This window comes from Erinaceus europaeus, chromosome 3 (assembly GCF_950295315.1).
Source record: "Erinaceus europaeus chromosome 3, mEriEur2.1, whole genome shotgun sequence".
NCBI lineage: Eukaryota > Metazoa > Chordata > Mammalia > Eulipotyphla > Erinaceidae > Erinaceus > Erinaceus europaeus.
Window position 1 is genome coordinate 19,576,078 of NC_080164.1, and position 20,510 is coordinate 19,596,587.

General features: G+C 45.2%; 1 protein-coding gene across 5 annotated transcripts in view; it reads left to right on the forward strand.

The window, feature by feature from the left end:
• Positions 1 to 20,510, forward strand: part of CLIP4 (CAP-Gly domain containing linker protein family member 4) — a 112,171-nt gene that overhangs the window by 11,897 nt on the left and 79,764 nt on the right. The window contains exon 1 of one of the 5 annotated variants that reach the window (XM_060186811.1): positions 17,865 to 18,153. The exons of 1 other annotated variant lie outside the window; for it this stretch is intronic. The gene's annotated coding sequence lies outside the window, so the exon portion shown is untranslated. Of the gene's footprint in view, positions 1 to 17,864; positions 18,154 to 18,916; positions 19,316 to 19,870; positions 20,169 to 20,510 lie in introns of those variants that run through there. 3 more of the 5 variants (XM_060186814.1, XM_060186809.1, XM_060186812.1) reach the window with 3 other exon arrangements.

Here is a 20,510-nt window from a genome sequence, read left to right on the forward strand (position 1 = left end):
GCCCATACTCCCTGTCTGGGGAGATCCCTGGTGCTGGCCAGGTAGCTGGTGTGTCTTTTAGTGATTAACCTCGGGTGCCTTTCCATAACTCACTGAGGCCCTCGTGTCAGGGCCGTGCCCTAGAGGCAACATGTGGGGACAGGAATCCTTGATCTCACCTAGGAAAGGAGCAAGCTTAGAGCAAGCTCAGAGAGATCTGAAGTGACTTTTCAGGGTTACAGAGTTAGAGAGAGAGAATTCCAGGGTTCCAACCCATAGCTGCAGCGGTGACACTTCTCTGGGAGGAGGAGGAGGGGACCTTATACTCGCACAGCTTCCCCTCTGCCGTTCCTGGAGGGGGCGCTCTGTGTCTTACTGGTGACTTGGCGGTTCCTCCTGCAGGCTGGTGTCCTTCCCAACCTGACAATGATTGTGATTATCAAGATGGATGATTACAAAGATAATGATATATATTATTATATTTATTATCTATACATCATTATATAATATAAATTATGTATATCATTATATATAATATATAGTAAATATAAAACAAGATAAATACCAATATTTATACATACATACATATATGTATTTGGTATTTACTTAATTTTATTTGACAGAAATTGAGAGGGAAGAGGGATAGAGATGCAGAAAGAGAGGGAGAGACAACTGCAGCACTGCTTCACTGCTTGTTGCAGGTGGGGTCTGGGGTCTTGAACCCAGGTCCTTGTGCTTGAACCCAGGTCTTTGTGCATGGTAAGGCATGCACTTAACCAAATATGCCAACACCTGGCCCCTGCATCATATTTCTTGATGGACCTTAAAATGAGACTGTGCTATCTTAAACATAAACAAAAATGCCTAGGTCAGCCTGGTCTTAGGCTGGATCAGATGGAGAGGTAAGGAAGGACAAAGAGACAGATGGGGAAACGGGCCATGACACTTGGCTGTGTGTGGATTCTTCTGCTTGAAGGTCATGACTGAGCAGGTCACAGAGACTCTCTTAGTGGAGGCTGGTGCTGATTTGAGCTGGTTTGGGTGTGTTAAAGGTCAGGGAGAGACTGACTCATCTTAGGGAGGGATAATCACTTTTTCTTGAAAGTATAATACTGTACCACACACACTGAGATGGAAAAGCAATTATTCATTAGTGTTTCTAGAGCCCAGTATGAGGGTCACAAAAGTTAAAAGGCACTACCACATGCCAGAGCTCATCAGTCCTCTGGTTTCTCAAATTCTGTCTCTCTAGTGGGAATAAATTATTATTATTATTTTTAAAAAATATTAATTTATTTTCCCTTATGTTGCCCTTGTTGTTTTATTGTTGTTCTTGATGTCATTGTTGTTGGATGGGACAGAGAGAAACGGAGAGAGAAAGGGAAGACAGAGAGGGGAAGAGAGAGAGAGATACCTGCAGATCTGCTTCACTGCTTGTGAAGCGACTCCCCTGCAGGTGGGGAGCCGGAGGCTGGAACCAGGATCCTTCCTCCGGTCCTTGCGCTTTGTGTCACGTGCGCTTAACCAGCTGCGCTACCGCCCGACTCCCTGGAAATAAATTATTTTTTAAAAATTGGCTGTAAGGGGGCCAGGTGGTGGGTGACACACTGGTTAAGCACACACATTACCATGCACATGGACCCAGGTACAAGCAGGGGGAAAGCTTCATGCATGGTGGAAAAATGATGCAGGGGTATCCCTTCTGTTTCCCTCCCTCTCTATCTCCCCTTCCTTCTCAAGCTCTCTCTGTCTTTATAACAATAATTAAAAAAGAAAAAAAAAAGGTTGACAGTAATGTTCTCTTCTTGGTTGGAATCCCACGTGACTGTAAACAGCCAGTCACATGTATTTTTAACCTCATCTGTTCCTTGCTGCTTCAAACATGCCTCCATGAGGCGTGCCAGAAAGGATCTTGTCCTCAGTGCTGTTTCTGTCACAGGAGAAACTTTCTTATGACTTAGCGCCAACTAATTGCTCTGCCGGTGGCTTTCTTTGTCAGGTGAGTCATCTGCTCCTTTGTTGACAAGGCACAAGCAGTTCCCTACCCACTTCAGTGGGCTGACGATGTCCCAGCCCCTAATCAAGATGCTATTAGCGCAGCAGACGTCTCCCAGGGAGCAGGGAGCAGACTGCTTCAGATTTGTCAGCAGCTGTGGGGAAGACAACTTGCTGGCGCTTTAGTGCTGTACCAACCGGCTGCTTTGGAGAGGGTGCGCGCACACATGATGCAAAGGCGCTGTTCACGACTTCTAAATTTGTTGGCGATTAACAAACAGTCTTTACTGAGATGGAAATTGTAAAGAACCAGCCCTGTCCAATCAGCAAATATTGATCGAGTTTGCATGTGCTAAATGCTGTGCTGAGACTGGACTGCAGCACTGACGGAAATAGACTACAATGTCTGCTCTCTTATACATTTTTGTTCTAAAACTGAAAAAAAGTATTTTTTGGTAGTTATCTTTGGGAGCTGGGAGTGCAGGGACACTGGACTTTGGTGCTGGATGCAGTGTGGAACTGTACACTGTAATATTAGTCTCATAACCCACTATTAATCACCATAATCATTTGACAGTGAAAACACTACGCAAATATCAAAGAGTGTGACATATTCTGGAAATAAAACAGTTCATGCTTATTTGTCTGCAGCAAAACATTATTCATTTCCTTTTATTATTATATTTTTATTTAAAATTTTTTATATTTATATATTAATTCCCTTTTGTTGCCCTTGTTTTATTGTTGTAGTTATTATTTTTGTTGTTATTGAAGTTGTCGTTGTTGTATAGGACAGAGAGAAATGGAGAGAGAAAGAGAAGACAGAAGGGGAGAGAAAGACAGACAACTGCAGACCTGCTTCACTGTCTGTGAAGTGACCCCTTGCAGGTGGGGAGACAGAGGCTCAAACCGCAGTCCTTACACTGGTCCTCATGCTTTGCGCCATGTATGCTTAATCCACTGCACTATTGCCCTATTCCACATTATACCATACCATACCATACCATACCATACCATACCATACCATACCATACCATACCATACCATATTATATATTATATTATATTATATTATATTATATTATATTATATTATATTATATTATATTATATTATATTATATTATATTATATTATGTGATCTATGTAGTTTGGTGCTTGCATGACTCCACGATTTCCATTGCTTTTCTTCTTCTTTTTCTTTGTGAGAGACAGAGGTGTGTGTGTGTGGTGGGGGGTAGGGCAACTGGCAGAGGAGCACTGGGTTAAGCACACTTAGTGCTAAACACAAGGACCTGCTAAAGGATCAGGGTTCCAGCCCCCAGCTGTCCAGCTGCAGGTGGGATGCTTTAAAAAGCGTTGAAACAGGTCTACAGGTTTCTCTCTCTCTCTCTCTCTCTCTCTTTTTCCCCCTCCTCTCTCAATCTCTCTCTATTCTACCCAATAAAGTGAAAAAAAAAAGAAGAAAGAAATGGCCATAGGGAGCAGTGGATTTGTAGTGCCAGCACCGAGACCCAATGATAACCCTGGAGGCAGAGAGAGAGAGAGAGAGAGAGGAGAAGGAGGAGGAGGAGGAGGAGGAGGAGGAGGAGGAGGAGGAGGAAGAAGAAGGAAAGCAACCCGTGCACAGCTTCTCCAATAGGACCAGGGGGCTTGAACCTCGGTCTTCACGATGACAGTGTGTACACTCTACTCGGTGCCCACAAATGAACCCCAGTCCATTATTCAGCTTTCATAATTACCAGTATTTTGACTTCTTTTTGTTCTCTCCTTCCCACCATACTTGTTTTTGAAATAATATATTTTAAAACAGGTGGGGCCATCCATTCTCCTGTTGCCGGGTTCGGCAAGCCCTCTATATATCTTGGTCACCAGCCTCCTGCCTCATATATGTCCCATTCTGTGGGAGATCTCTCTGCTTGGGTGGTGGTTTCTTTTGCTGTGTAGAAGACCCTTAATTTGATGTAGTCCCATTGGATTCTTTTTGCCTTAATCATCTTTGTAATTGGATTTGTTTCATTGAAGATGTCTTCAAAACTTATATGAAAAAGAGTTCTGCCGACACTTTCCTCCAAGGATTTGATAGTTTCTGGTCTAACATCCAAGTCCTTGATCCATTTGGAATTTGCTTCTGTGCTTGGTGAAACATAGTGGTTTAGTTCCACACTTCTGCACATTTCAACCCAATTGTTCCAACACCATCTGTTGAAGAGATTCTCCTTTCCTTATTTAATAGTCTGGGCACCTTTGCCAAAGATTAAATGTCTATAGGTATGGGGGCTTACTTTTAGGATCTTAATCCCATTCCACTAGTCAGTATGTCTGTTTATATTCCAGTACCAAGCAGTTTTAATCATAAGGGCCCTTAATACAATTTAAGATCTGTGAGTGTAATGCCTCCAGTTCTGTTCTTTCTTCTCAAGATTGTTTTAACAATTCTAGGTCCTTTCTGGTTCCAGATAAACATTTGTAACTTTTTATTCCCCCCCCCCCGAGAGAATTGATTGGGATCTTGATGGGAATTGTATTAAATTTGTATATGTCTCTGCGTAGCACATTCACTTTGATGATGCTAATTCTTCCAGCCCATGAACATGGAATATCCTTCCATTACTTTGTATCTTTTTCTGTTTCCTTGAATAGTGACTCACAGTCCTCAGTATACAAGTCTTTTACTTCTTTGGTTAGGTTTATTTCTAGGTACTTTATTTTGTTGTTTTTGTTGCTATAGTAAATGGATTGATTTCGGGATTTCTTCTGCTACCTCAGTATTTGCATAGAGGAATGCCACTGACTTTTGCATGCTAATTCTGTGGCCTGACACCTTACTACATTGCTTGATAATTTCCAAAAGCTTTCTGCTGGATTCTTTAGGTTTTTCTATGCATACTATCATATCATCTGCAAACAGTGAGAGGGTTTGACTCCCTCTCTTCCAGTCTGTATCCCTTTAATTCCTTGCCCTGGCCTGTTTGCTACGGCAAGAACTTCCAACACTATGTTGAACAGCAGTGTCGATAGTGGGCAACCCTGTCTAACACCTGATCTGAGGGGGGAATGCTTTCAGCCTTTCACCATTGAGTATGTATGATGTTGGTTGTAGGTTTGAGTTATATGAACTCTACTATCTTGAGAAATTTTCCATCCATTCTCAGTTTTTTTAGTGTTTTGATCATAAAAGGATACCAGACTCTGTCAAAGGGTTTTTCTGCATCCATTGATATAACCATGTGGTTTTTGGTCCTGCTTTCATTGATGTTGTGGTTCACGTTGAATGACCTATGTATATTAAACCAACCTTGTATCCCTGGGATAAACCCACTTGGTCATGATGAACAACTCTTTCAATATACTGCTGTATCCAGTATCTAGAATTTTGTTCTGTATTTTAGCAGCCATGTTCATCAGAGATATTGATCTGTAGTTTTCTTTTTTTTTTATTGTATCCCTGTCTGCTTTTGGTATCAGAGTGATATTGGCTTCATAGAAGCCAGGAGTATTCCTGTGTCTTCAATCTTTTGGAAAAGTTTTTAAAAAAAAAATAGAGGGATTAACTCTTCCTTGAAGGTTTTGTAGAATTCATTTGTAAAACCATCTGGCCTAGGACTTTTAGTCTTGGGAAGGTTTTTAATAACTGTTTCAATTTCTTTAGCTGTGATTGACCTGTTTATATTTTCTACTTTTTCTTTGTTTAATTTTGGAAGTTTGTAGGTATCTAGGAACTTATTAATTTCTTTCAGGTTTTCTAGCTTGGTGGCATATAGTTTATTATTATTATTATTATTATTATTATTATTTCTACCAGAGCACTGCTCAGCTCTGGCATATAGTGGTGCTGGAAACTGGACCTGAGCACTTAGAGCCTCAGACATGAAAGCTATTTCCATAATCATTATGTTGTCTCCCTGACCCAAATGGCAGACTTTAAAGGAAATCCCAGATATCAAATGCTTTACCATAAACACTGCTCTATGAATCTCCAACATATAAAGATTTATTTATTTATTTATAAAATAAAAAACAGAAAATATCAGCAAAACCACAGTATTAGAGAGGTACAACTCCACACAATTTCTACCACCAGAACTCCGTATCCCATCCCCTCCCATGATAGCTTTCCTATTCTTTATCCTTCTGGGAGTATGGACCCAGGATCATTATGGTGTGCAGAAGGTAGAAGGTTTGGCTTCTGTAATTGCTTATCTGGATAGAGATTTAAAAAAATTTTTTTATTATTGGATAGAGACATCCAGAAGTCAAGAGGAAGAGGGAGAAAGACAGGGAGACAACTGCAGCACGAGTGCTTCATGAATGCTTCCCCACTCATGAAGCTTTTCCCAGGCAGGTGGGGACTGGAGGTTTGAACCTGGGTCCCTGTGCACTGTAACAGTGTATTCAATGAGGTGCATCACTACCTGGCCCCAGATGTTTAAAAACAGAGGCATAATCACAATGCCATTATCACACTTAACAAAATTAATATAAAATTCTCAAAATAATTTTATATACAATTTTTATTATATTTCCCTCAATTGTTTCAAGAATTGTTATTATTATTTTAACATTTCTTTGAATCTCAACAAAGTTTGTAGATTTTAAGATGTTGAGAAAGATTTTATATGTCTTTTGGTTTATACAAGTTTTCCATAGCTAGAACAAATTGTCTTACCACAGTTCTTGGCTAGTTTTGGCTATGGAAATTGGGCTATTTATTCTGTAGATGTTCCCACATTTTTCATTTGTCTGATTGTGTCCTCATAGTGTTAATATTCGTTTGCATGTCACTTTTCCTATAAAATGACAGTCATAAGTTAGAGGCTTGCTTAAGGTCTACATTAGCTGCAGAGTCACTGGAACTAATATCCTGGTGGAAATGAGTTTGATGTTGTTTTTGTATGACCAGAGATATTTATGGAGAGACCTGGCGGGCCAAGAATGGGTGGGAAGTATAAAGAACATCTTTTCTTTTTCTTTCCTTTTCTTTCCTTTTCTTTCTTTTCTTCTTTATTTCTTTTATTTAAAAATTTTTTTATTTATAAAATGGAAATATTGACAAGACCATAGGATAAGAGGAGCGCATTTCTTTCTTTCTTTTTTTTTTTTAATTTAAGAAAGGAGACATTTAGGGCACCAAAGTAAAAACTCAGTGGTGAGGGGTAGACATTTAGCTTCCTGGGCCAGTGGGGGGTGGGAGTGGGTGGGAGGGATGGGTCACAGTCTTTGGGTGGTGGGAATGGTGTTTATGTACACTCCTAGCAAAATGTAGTCATATAAATCACTAGTTAATTAATACGAGAGGGGGAAAATCAATTGTATGTCTCAAAGTTTTTCAAAACACAAACTGAATCTTTTTAATATATAGACTGTGTATTTGATATGCGGACTCTCTCAAAAGCCTAGACCAAGTAGATCAGAAGCATCCAATAGCACAACTATATACAAGATACTGGGTACTGTACAGCAAACCCTAACAAAAGGACTTTTCAAAGTTAACCCAGTTACCAAATAAAGTGATGATAACATTAACTATCGATTGTCTTTTTGAACCCTAAGACAGCAGGAACCTCACATCTCCACTATAGAGCCCCTACTTCCCCCAGTCCTGGAACCCTTGGATAGGGCCCACTTTCCTGTATGCCTCTCCCAACCCATATCAAATAATATTGCATCTGCCGATCACAACCTAACCAGCGCAACGATTGCCACCTCAACATGCTTCACTTCAGACTGTGTCCAGAGACTTCACGTGTGGAATGACAACCCTTCAGCTTCATTATTCGGGTGAGACCTTTCCTTTCATAGTATACTCTAATTTCATCTCAGGTGGTTCACTTTCTAACAAAGTCCCAAAACCTAGATATACATCAGTTTCTGTGAGAGAGAGCATATGTTCACACGTATCCGTAAACTACTGCAAAATATATACTTGAAAGCAGAAGTACACTAGAGTTTGCAGTGAGTACCCCCTTAACACTTCCTCTCCACTATTCCATGCTTTGGGTCCATGACTGCTAACAATTTGTTTGGCTTTGTATGTTAACTCTCTTTTCAGTCACCAGGTTCCAGATGTCATCAGGATGCCAGCCAGGCTTCCCTAGACTGAAGACCCCACCAATGTGTCCTGGAGCTCAGCTTCCCCAGAGACACACCCTACTAGGGAAAGAGAGAGGCAGACTGGGAGTATGGACCGACCAGTCAACGCCCATGTTCAGCGGGGAAGCAAATACAGAAGCCAGACCTTCCACCTTCTGCAACCCACAATGACCCTAGGTCCATGCTCCCAGAGGGATAGAGAATGGGAAAGCTATAAGGGGAGGGGGTGGGATATGGAGATTGGGTGGTGGGAATTGTGTGGAGTTGTACCCCTCCTACCCTATGGTTTTGTTAATTAATCCTTTCTTAAATAAAATAAATAAATAAATAAATAAATGGAGACATTAACAAAACCATAGAATAAGAGGGGTACAGTTCCGCACAATTCCCACAACCCAATCTCCATATCCCATCCCCTCCCCTGATAGCCTTTCCATTCTCTATCCCTCTGGGAGTATGGACCCAGGGTCATTGTGAGATGCAGAGGGTGGAAGGTCTGGCTTCTGTAATTGCTTCCCCGCTGAACATGGGTGTTGACTGGTCGATCCATACTCCCAGTCTGCCTCTCTCTTTCCCTAGTAGGGTGGGGCTCTGGGGAAGTGGAGCTCCAGGACACATTGATGGGGTCGTCTGTCCAGGGAAGTCTGGTCAACATCTTGCTGGCATCTGGAACCTGGTGGCTGAAAAGAAAGTTTACAAAGCCAAACAAATTGTTGAACAATCATGGACCTAAAGACTGGAATAGTGCAGATGAAGTGTTGGGGGGTATTCCCTGCACCTCTTGTGTACTTCTGCTTTCAGGTATATATTTTTCCTTAGATTATGGGAACATATGAACCTATGCTCTATCTCAGGGGACCTGGTCTATATCTAGGTTTGGGGACTTTATTGGGGAGTGGACCACCTGGAGTGGAATTAGAGAATACTATGAAAGGAAAGGTCTCACCCTAGTGATGAAACTGAAGGGTTATCATTCCACACCTGAAGTCTCTGGACACAGTCTGAAGTGAAGCATGCTGGGGTGGCACTCACTGTGTTGATTAGGTTGCGATTTGAGGATGCAATATTATTTAATTTGAATTGAGAGCAGCATGCAGAAAAGTGGGCCCCACCCTAAGGTTTGAGGACTGGGGAAAATATAGGCTCTATAGTGGAAATGTGAGGTTCCTGCTGTCTTAGGGTTCAAGAAGACAATGGATAGTTATTGTTATCATCACATTATTTGGTGATTGGGTTAACTTTGGAAAACCCCTTTGTTAGGGTTTGAGGTATAATACCCAGTATCTTGTATATAGCCGTGCTACTCCCTCTCTCTTTCTTTCTTTCTTTCTTTCTTTCTTTCTTTCTTTCTTTCTTTCTTTCTTTCTCTTTCTTTCTTCCTTCCTTCCTTCCTTCCTTCCTTCCTTCCTTCCTTCCTTCCTTCCTTTCTTTCTTCATTTCTTTCTTCCTTTATTTTTTCCTTTCTTTCTGTTTTCTTTCTTTCCTTCTTTTAAGTTATTTTATCTTATTGGAAGGTTAGTGGTTTATAGTACAGTTATTGGCATATGGGCATATCAACACCCCAAGACCCTTTTCATACCCTCCCAACCTTCCTTCCTTAGAGTCTTTTGCTTTGGTGCAGTATACTCTGCCCAGCTTGCTTTGCGCTTTCCTTTTCTGGACTTGTTAAACAAGTTCTTCCTCTAAGTGAGATCATTTGTTATTTGTCCTACTTATTACTTATCACACTTATCACATACTGCCTTCACATGCCATCCAAGATAATGTAAAGGAGGTGATGTCATCATTCTTTTTTTATTGTTAATTTGACTTATTGGTCAGGAAGTTTTTTTTTTTCTTTATTGGGGATTAATGGTTTACAGTCAAAAGTAAAACACAGTGGTTTGTACATGTGTAATGTTTCTCTCAATTTTCCACATAACAATTCAACCCCCTCTAGGTCCTCCTCTGCCATCATGTTCTAAGACCTGGACCCTCCCTCCCACCTCAGAGTCTTTTGCTTTGGTGAAATACACCAACTCCAGTCTAAGTTCTGCTTTGCATGTTCTTATTTTCAACTTTTTAAATTAATGATTTAATAATGATCAACAAGATTGTGGGATAAGAGGGGTACAATTCCATGCAATTCCCACCACCAGAGTTCCGCATCCCATCCCCTCCATTGGAAGCTTCCCTACTTTTTTGGTATGGACCAAAGAATAGCTTTCTCATACAACAGTGGTAGTTTAGTTTTAATCCTTAGGCCATGAAACATATTTATGAAACATGCTCTTTCTTCCTTATTTCTTTATATTGGTCCATGAAGAGACTTCTTATTGTTAGACTTCACTTTCAGATAGAAAGAGAGAGACAGAGAAAGAAGAACAGAGGGAAAACCACACCAGCACTGAAAGCTTCCCAGTGTGGTGAGGGCTGGGTGGAAAATGGGTCTTGTGCATGGTGGAGCAGGAGCACTGTCTAGGTGAGCTTTTTCCCCTCTATTTCCACTGTAGCTTCCACTGTATCCCTTATATTTATTTATTTATTTAAATTTATTTATTAGGGGATGATTGGTCTACAGTTGACAGTAAAATACAATAGTTTGTACATGTATAACATTTCCCAGTTTTCCACATAACAACCCCCACTAGGTCCTCTGCCATCATGTTCCAGGACCTGAACCCTCCTCCCCAGCCCCCACCCCAGAGTCTTTGACTTTGGTGCAATAAACTATCTCCAGTCCAAGTTCTGCTTTGTGTTTTTTTTTTTTTTTTTTCCTCCAGGGTTATTGCTGGGCTCGGTGCCTGCACCATGAATCCACCGCTCCTGGAGGCCATTTCCCACCCCCCCTTTTTGTTGCCCTTGTTGTTGTAGCCTCATTGTGGTTATTATTATTGCCATTGCTGATGTTGTTAGTTGTTGGATAGGACAGAGAGAAATGGAGAGAGGAGGGGAAGACAGAGAGGGGGAGAGAAAGATAGACACCTGCAGACCTGCTTCACCGCCTGTGAAGCGACTCCCCTACAGGTGGGGAGCCGGGGTTCGAACCGGGATCCTTATGCCGGTCCCTGCGCTCTGCGCCACAAGCGCTTAACCCACTGCGCCACCGCCCGACCCCCCTGCTTTGTGTTTTTCTTTCTGTTCTTGCTTTTCAACTTCTGTCTATGAGTGAGATCAGAAGACGATTCTTATAGAGTCTCTTATAGAGTCTCTAGTTCTTTTTACATTTTATTTATTTTAATAAGAGGGATACAGAGAGAAAGATAAAGAGAGACAGAGAGCCAGAGACACCAGAGCACTGCTCAGCTCTGGCTGATAGTGGTGCTGGGGATTGAACCCAGAACCTCCAAGCCTCAGAGACATGAAAGCCTTTCGTACATAACCACTAAGCTATCTCCTCACCCCTTTCGAGTCTCTTTTAAAGCACACCTAGGAGGGTGATCACCAAGTTACAGAGCATGCTACTGATTTTTTTTTCTACTAAATACTGCCAGATTGCTCTGTAAAATGTATTTGCCAGTTTAAACTGCCGTCAGAGTACACACATACACACACACACACACACACACACACACACACACACGGATACAGCCAAATGTTGTAGTTGGCTCAGTAGTGCTGATTAAGCACATTTCTTTCCCACTCTTTGTTCACTGACCTTGCTGTCATTGGCAGTGGTCACAGTCTTTGCTCCATGGAAGCTGGCTAACTCTTTCACTCCATCAGTGAGGGCTGGTGTTTAATTATGCCAGCGAAGCAGTGGCTATGAATAGCACCTCACTCTTTGGCTTCCATCCTCTCCTGACTATTGAATCTGGTCAGTCAAGTCTGCTATGCACTCCTGCCATTCTGCTGTGCCTTTTGTAGGCTGCTTATCTCTATACTTCCCTCATTTCTGTAGGATTTTCTGACTTTTTTTGATTGGCACAAGTTTCTTCCCTAATATAGACAGTAATCTCTAGCAGCTTTTGAATACACCATATACTCCCCATCTGTAAGCGGCCTCTTACATTTTTCTATGAAGTCCTTCAGCAAAGAGAAAATGTAATCATATTGTAGTTGAATGTCCCAGTATTTTGGATTCAAGTCTGTGCTTTTTGCAATCTTCTTCTATGATGTAAACCTCTATCCCACATTCATAAAGACATTCTATCTTTTAAAATATTTATTTCTTTAATAGAGACAGAGAAGCAGAAAGAGAGAGAGACTGAGAGATAGTCAAAGAGACCACAGCACCAAAGCTTCCTCTAATGCAGTGCAGAGACAGAGAGACACCTGCAGCCCTGCTTCACCACTCGCAAAGCTTTCCCCCTGCATGTGGGGAAACATATATTTTAAGTGTTTATTTATTAGATAGAGATGAAGAGAGAGAGAGAGAGAGAGAGAGAAGAGCACTGCTCAGCTCTGGCTTATGGTGGTGCTGAGGATAGAACCTAAGGCCTCAGAGTATTAGGCATGAAAGGCTTTTGTATAGTCATTATACTGTCTTCCCTGCCCTCTTCAATCTTTTTTCCTAAATGTCCTTAGATAGAGCTTTAAAAATTTCTCCACAAAGTTCTTGCAAGTTGCTAATTTCTAGATAGAGCATTCTAGAGTTTTATTGCTATTGTGAACGGTCCATTGTATTTCCTGGTTGCTTACTGCTGATGTAGAGGAAACTATTGATTTCTAGAAATTGACCTTGTACTTGGCAGCCCTGCTTAACTCACTTACTACTTCCTGCTGCTCACAGCTGGTTCTGTTGGGCTTTCCACGGTGATGATCACAGCATCTGCAAATGAAGAAAGCCAGGTGCTCAGCCCCCTGCTCCATTATTTGCACTTACTGAGCTACAACCTGGCATCTTCATTCTAACAGCTGAACATCTAATGTGAGGTCCTAGTTCTCTGAACACACAGGTTTTTTTTTCTTCTAATTGCCACCAGGGTTATCGTTGGGGCTCAGCCAGCACTATGAGTCCACTGCTCCTGGTGGCCATTTTTTCCTTTTTAAGTTCTTGTTTTTTTAAATTGAGTAGGACAGAAAGAAATTAAGAAGGAAGGAGTAGATAGAGAGGGAAAGAGAAAGATAGACACCTGCACACCCGATCCACCACCATCAAGTGTCCCCACTGCAGGCGGAGAGTAGGGGCTTGAACCCAGGTCCTTTTGCATGATACTATGTGCACTTGACCAGGTGCACTACCTCCTGGCCCCTGAACACCTACTTCTTAAAGTGAGTCCTTGCCTTCTTCCCCTACATACTCATCCTGTCCAGTCTCAGACTAGGAAAAGCTATGACCCTCTCCCTTTTGACCCATTTCCCCAAAACCTCTTCTCATGACCTAGAGTCTCATTAGCTGCTCACAATACTGACTTTCTGAATAATTCATGTGCTTGGCAGAACATTCCCGTGCCTTGAATGCCTAAGAGAACATGCGTTGTACATGATGCAAATTAGTGGAGTAGCAAAGGTCTTCACACACCAGAGTGCAATTTGAATCTTATTTCATTTTTTAAATATTTATTTATTTAGTTATTCACTTTTGTTGCCCTTGTTGTTTTATTGTTGTAGTTATTATTGTTGTTGTTACTAATGTCATCATTGTTGGATAGGACAGAGAGAAATGGAGAGAGGAAAGGAAGACAGAGAGGGGGAGAGAGAGACAGACACCTGCAGACCTGCTTCACCGCTTGTGAAGCGACTTCCCTGCAGGTGGGTAGCTGGGGCTCGAACCAGGCTTAGCAACACCGCCCCGCCAGATATTCGTCGGGATGCGGCATCATCTAAGTTCATTTCCCACGTCTATGCTCGACCGGACCTGCCAATATACGCGGATATCTTCGCCCACCCTGTTCAACGCCTGACGTCTCGTCACCCAATCTGGTCCCCTACGCCTACACTGAACTTCTCTGTTCCAGACTCTTGGAAACAGAGCTGGCAGTCAGCTGAGGTAAAGAACAAACACCTCATCACAGACCCCTGCAAGCGTCAACCCGGCTTTGACCTAGCACGTTATGATTGGGCCCTCCTCAATCGCTATCGAACAGGCCATGGCCGGTGCGCCGCTATGTTCCATCGCTGGGGAGCCAGAGACGACCCGAACTGCCCCTGCGGCTCCAGACAGACTATGAACCACATAGTCAACGACTGCCACCTCTCCAGATTCAAAGGAGGTCTCGAAACTTTACATCAGGCTCAACCTGACGCTGTTGACTGGCTACGGAAGAAGGGCAAACGCTAGAAGAAGAACCAGGATCCTTTCACCGGTCCTTGCGCTTCACTGTGCGCTTAACCCGCTGCGCTACCGCCCGACTCCCTGAGTCTTATTTCTATCCTAGAACGTATTCAGCATGTTCCAGAGTCTCCTAGAGTTCATTTGTAAGATGAAGACATGTAAGGCCTCACAGGTAAAGAGCAAGCAGGCCAGTCAGTATAGTCAGACTCACACTAGATTTTTCTGTGGGAACCACGGAGGCCAGAAAAGCGTGCAGTGGTTATGTTCAAGGTTTTTAAAAGACAACAACAGCCAGCCATGCATACTTTACCCTAAAAAACTATAGTTCAGATATGAAGGAGCAATCAAAACAGTACCAGGCAAACAAAAAGGAAGGGAGCTGGCTATTACCTGACCCGCCTTCATAAGTCACTGAAAGGAATGTGGTAGAGAAAGAACCAAAGAGCATTGACTCTTCACAAGGTGACACACACAGTCACACACACCCAGGAACGCAAGTCACAGAAACACCAGACAGCCTTAAGTATGAGAGATGGCTAGGAGCAGCTGCAGCAAAAAGTGGCGAGGCAAGATCAGTTATAACAAGACTTTTATGTGTACTTATATATAAATTATTTATAGTGTTCATATGTATAACACATTTACCTGCATTAATCTTTTTTAATGGTGCCATTTTCTCTCCTACTTTTTAATCTTCCTTTTTTTTTGTTTCTTTTTTCCCCCCTCATCCTTTTTATCATATATAATACCTTCAAGTTTTTCAATTTGGTGTTTGTGTTCAGAGGCTTTTGTTGCTATAGTTTATATCTGTGATTAGATGACCTGCATTTCTCTGAAAGATGACTACTGGATGGTTTCACTCATATAGGCACTATAGAGAACTGAAACACATGAGATAGTTAAAAAAAGAAAAAAAAAGAGTAGTCAGACTGTTGACTTTGTGAAATCTGTGATGGTTATCCTTGAGGATGAGTGAGGAGAACTGTGTGTGTGGAGTGGAGGCACAGAACTGTGGAGGTGGCTGCGTGTGGAGCTATTCCCTTGCAATCTTATCTTGTAAACTGTTATTAAGTTACTAATAACAAAGGAGGGGGGAAGCAGTCCATTAATGGCCCTTCCTATTTTTAAATTTTTATTTATAAAAAGGAAACACTGGGGAGTCGGGCGGTCTTCCCCGTCTCTGTCTTCCCCCTTCTCTCTCCATTTCTCTCTGTCCTATCCAACAATGACAGCATCAATAATAACAACAACAATAACTAAAACAACAATAAAAAACAACAAGGTAAACAAAAGGGAAAACAAATAAATAAACAAGATTTTTAAAAAAGGAAACACTGACAAAAACCATAGGATAAGAGGGGTGCAACTCCACACAATTCCCACCACCAGAACTCTGCATCCCATCTCCTCCCCGATAGCTTTCCTATGCTTTATCCCTCTGGGAGTATGGACCCAGGATCATTATGGGGTATAGAAGGTGGAAGGTCTGGCTTCTGTAATTGCTTCCCCACCGAACATGACAGGTTGATCCATACTCCCAGTCTGTCTCTCTCTTTTCATAGTGGGGTGGGGGTTATGGGGAAGCAGGGCTCCAGGACACAATGGGGGGGGGGTCATCTGTCCAGGCAAGTCAGGTTGGCATCCTGTTAACATCAGGAACCTGGTGGCTGAAAAAAGAGTTACCATATAGAGCCAAATAAATTGTTGACTAATCATGAACCTAAAGGCTGGATTAGTACAGATGAAGATTTGGGGGTCGCTGTTTTGTAGATAGTTAGGAGGCCCATTTTAGTTATATCCCAAAGGGCCCATGACTATACTAGTTTTTTTTTCCCTGAGCCTGACATCTGATATGCAGGTGGATCCAAGTTATTATCTGGGGAGATGATGTCATGGCTGGAAAAAGGGCTAGAAGGCTGCATCAGGGAAGAGAGTAGCTCCCTAATATGGGAAAGGTGTATAAATATTGTTGACTGTCAATCTCATCAATTTGATGTGATCTGGGGCCCATATTCAGCTTAGGAGCCTATGTGACCTCTGCATCCCTGTAGATCTGAGCTCACATTCTGTGGTCATGAGTAGGAACATTCCAAGCTGCCCCAATTTCAGGACCCATCTTCCTTAGGTGGAAGATAGAGTATGTTGTCCAGCCTCTCTTCAGAGGATGGAACATTCTCTACTATTGTTGTTGACCCACACTGAGGGCAAGGTCCTATGGGGGCTCACAAAGGGGTCTATTTTGTTGTTCCTGATAGAGATGACTGGTAACAACGGAGAGAGGATCTCTTCGAGGTCTAGGTCCGTCATGTCTGTTTGGAATCTCAGGACTCCCTGACTAGGGCCCCAGCTGATGGGGTGGCCTGACAGTGACTAAAGAGTCCTTGTTAGAGTATGCCAGTCTCTTGTAGTGGCCCTTCTTTACACAGATGCTGCACATCATTGCCTTCCACCTTCTGGGACTGTACTTACGGCTTCATTGGCCAAGAACCTGTGTCTTTGCATACAATTGAGTTTCAGCAATGACAAGGTGCCTTCCCAGCCTAACACATGCTGTAAGGTCTGTTGCCATATCACTGTCTGGCCCAACTTGGCCATGGTTAGCTGGGCCATACCCAGTTCTAAGTCATGTGATTGGTGGCATATATAAGGAAGTGAGACTACAATGAATGCTTGTGTTCCTGGGGGTGGTGCAGGGCAAGGGTGGGAACTTCTTTTTTTTGCCAAGGCCTATTTGAATATTTATAACATCATTCCTTGGTTATACTTTAAAACTAACACTTAAAAAAAGAGGTGAAAGGCAGCTACAGGAGTCTTGAGAACTGAATCACATGAACTTGCAAAACAAACAGAAAACCAAATAAACAAAAAGCAAAGTGAAAACAACAACAAAGAGAAGACTTTGTGAGAGCCGCGGTGGTCATCATTGGGAGGGGTGGGCACAGGACTTTGGTGCTGGGTGCTGTGTGGATCTAGACCTTGTCATCTTACAGTCTTGTGAACCATTGTTGTATCACAAATAGATTGAAAAAAATTAACACCCAACGTTGCTATTAAAAAGATCCTAGATTTATTGAATTTTGAGTTCCATCCGCAGCTGCCTTGGCAGGGCCAGACCAAATGGCTTTGCAGGCCTGTACCTGGCCCACAGGTCAGATATTCCCACTGCTGGTATAGGGAGTCACTTCTTCCTCCTCCCTCTCCGCCTCTGTTAGATAGTGAGGACACTCCCTGATGGCTTGCTCTGCTGGGAACTGCCCATGAATTGTTTGGTGTTTGGCAGTAGCAGTAAAAGTCTGTGCCCTGGCTGGTTCTGAAAGCCTTTCATCACAGTGCAGACCAGTTTCGTGAAGACCAGTTTCATGAGGCTCACGCCCAGTCCCTGGCTAACAGTGGCTTCTCAGAGGGATAATCCAGATGGGCAGTAAAAGTAAACTATGCACCTGTGGAGCCCTCACCAACAGTTTCTGGGTCACACTTGGGCCTCTTTGAGCTTCTGTGGCTCAGTGACAACAGAACTCACTTGCAGTGGCTGAAATGCTGCCAAGGGCACCCTGCCTGTCTTTTTAGAGCAGTCCTTAGTTAAGGGGAGGGTGTCATGGGAGGAGGGAGCCTGTGTGTCACCTCTCCTTTCTGAAGAACCACGGAGCTGCTGGCCCTGCAAGGACTGAGAAAATGACAGCTGAGCAGGGACCGTGGGATGGCTGTGGCCTTTGGGTATTGCACAAGGGCTGTGGGGTTCAGTCGGCAGCAAGCTCCACTTGATTTGACAGTGGGTGTCTGCTACAAAGAGCCACTGAGATGTTTAGAGCCCTGCTCATGGAGGCCTAGGAAGAGGTGCAGTTCTGTCCTCTCTGTACCAAATAGGTCACCTCATGAGCTCTCAAGCAACACTGGTGAGTGGGGTCATAGCCATGCCACAGAGGGAGTGGCCAAAGGGGCCATGAGTGCTTGTCCTGGGTACTTTTGGCATCAGCGGTGGTCTGGAAGCTTCTAGGGTGAATCCAACGAGGAAGGAGCTACAGGGAGCTGATTGTGGCCAGCAAGGTGGGAAGGACTTTTCAGCAAGGCAGCTCCAAGATCAGAAAGACAGCGAAGCTGGTGCTCAGCCAGGGGTGTCCAGTGGAGGGTAATGGGAGAGGAGGCTTTGGGGGGCCCCATGGCCTCCTGTCACAGCAGCTCCAGCCAGGCTGCCTGGGGACAGTGTGTCTCAGCCTTGACAGCAAGGCCTCTGTGAGAGCTGGGGAGCAACCCCTGCCACGGGGTGAAGCCCTTCCCTTAGGAGAGTCAGGTGTCAGCTTCCCTGTTGGTCTCTTGTCACCTTCTCAGCACTTTCTGGTTCTTGTGGGATGGAAAGGGGGAAGGGAAGGAGGAGTGTGGGAGGAGGGGAGACCTGACAGCCTGGCTTCTGGCCTCACAGCCCCCCCCCCCACCACCCTGCGGTGTGGTGACCCAGCCAGGACCCAGCGCCCACTGGCTTCTGACAGCAGGGCGTGCAGCCGGGAAGCCGACTGATGTCACTGCAGCCAGTGCACCCAGCTAGACCCGCCCCCACCCCACAAGGACCCCAACACCTTTCCTGACCCTAGGAAGGTGTTCTGAGCTCAGGCAGCCGCGCGCGCACGTGTGTGTGTGTGTGTGTGTGTGTGTGTGTGTGTATTGTGTGTGTTGGAGGGGGGGTCTGGCCCAGGGATTGGGGAGCCAGGGTCAGCCTAAGGAGGGCTGTCACAGCAGCCGCCTCGGCGCCAGGGAACCCCCCGCCCCCATAGCCGCCTGATACCCTGGAGGACTGACGGGTCTCAGGCCGGGCGCGCGCGCATGGGGGGGGGGGCTGTAGGCTCTCTCCCGCGCCGCGCGCACCCACCTCCCCTCTGGGCACATGCGCGCGCCTGAGCCTGCAGCGCGCGCCCCCGCGGCCCCAGGCGCGGCCCCGCGGTGTCCGGCGGGCGCGCGGCGGAGGGAGGAGGAGTGGCGGCCCCGAGCGCGGGCGGCCGAGCAGCAGGCGGCCTTCCCCGCGCGCCCCCGCGCCCAGCCACCGCCGACCGCGCCGAGGAGCAGGTGGGCGGGAGCGCGCAGGCCGGGCGGGGCGGGGCGGTGGTTGTTGGGGGCCTCGTGGCAGCCTGGGGGCTGGGGACTAGCAGGACCGGGGGCGCCCGGGGCGGGGAGGCGCGGCCACCCGGGGGCAGGTGGGCCCCGAGGTGCGGGGAGGGCTCAGGCCCGGCTGCGGGGCTGCGCGGGGGGGGAGCTGGGGGGTGAGGACGCTCGGGCGCCCCAACCTTGAGCGCCTGCACCCGGGAGCCCCCCCTTCCTCCCCACCCCAGGGCGCAGGCCCCGCGCAGTGCCACCCGGGCGGGGGGTGGGCACACCCCACGCCAGACCCGGTGACAGCGCCCCGCCTGTCCCCCGCATCCAGCCCCGTCCATGGGGTGCTTTTGGGTAGAAGAAGTTGGGGGGAAGCGGGGCGCCCTGCCCTGCCGCAGGGCCTCTTCCACCCTCCGCAGCGGAGTGGCAGGTAGATGGGGGCCTCCACTCTGCGGGGAGACCAGGTTTTGACAGGTAGCCAGAGGTGGTGCTCGCACCCCATATTGACCCCCTCCCAGCTGCTCTGAGGCTCCCTCTGCAACCCAGACCCGCTGGGAAACCAGAGCTGTGCAGTCTGTCAGCAAGTCCCTCCCAGAGACAGCTCTGAAATGCTGTCAGGGCTCTTGGCTGTCTCGTTGACGTTTGGCATTTATGAACCTTCCCCACCTCTGAAAGCGAGTCCTTTAAGTGGCAGAAGGTCACATGGCACAGGACGTGTAGCCTCTGTGGAGGGAAAGCAGAGAGGCAGGTGTCCCAGTCCAGCTTTGCACGAGGTTCTGGTGCAGAGCTATCCCGATACAACCTGCCTTTGCCAACACCAACATGCCTGGTATGTGTTTTTGTTGAATGGGGTCCACCTGGGCTGTAAGATTGAACCCGGAAAGGAAGGAGTGGGTTAGTTCTCCTTTGCTTGGCAGCTACTGTTTTTATTTATTTATTCTTAGAATGTATTTATTTATGAGAAAGATAAAGAACCAGATATCACTCTGGCACATGTGCTGCCAGGGATTGAACTCAGGACCTCATGGTTAAAAGTCCAGCAGTGCTTTATCCACTGCGCTACCTCACGGACTACACATCTCCTGTTTTTATTTGTAGTATTTGTTTCAGACATTTTGACTTGATCACGTCCAGTTCCCACTAGCAAAGCCTTTTAAGAAGTGGTGTTTAC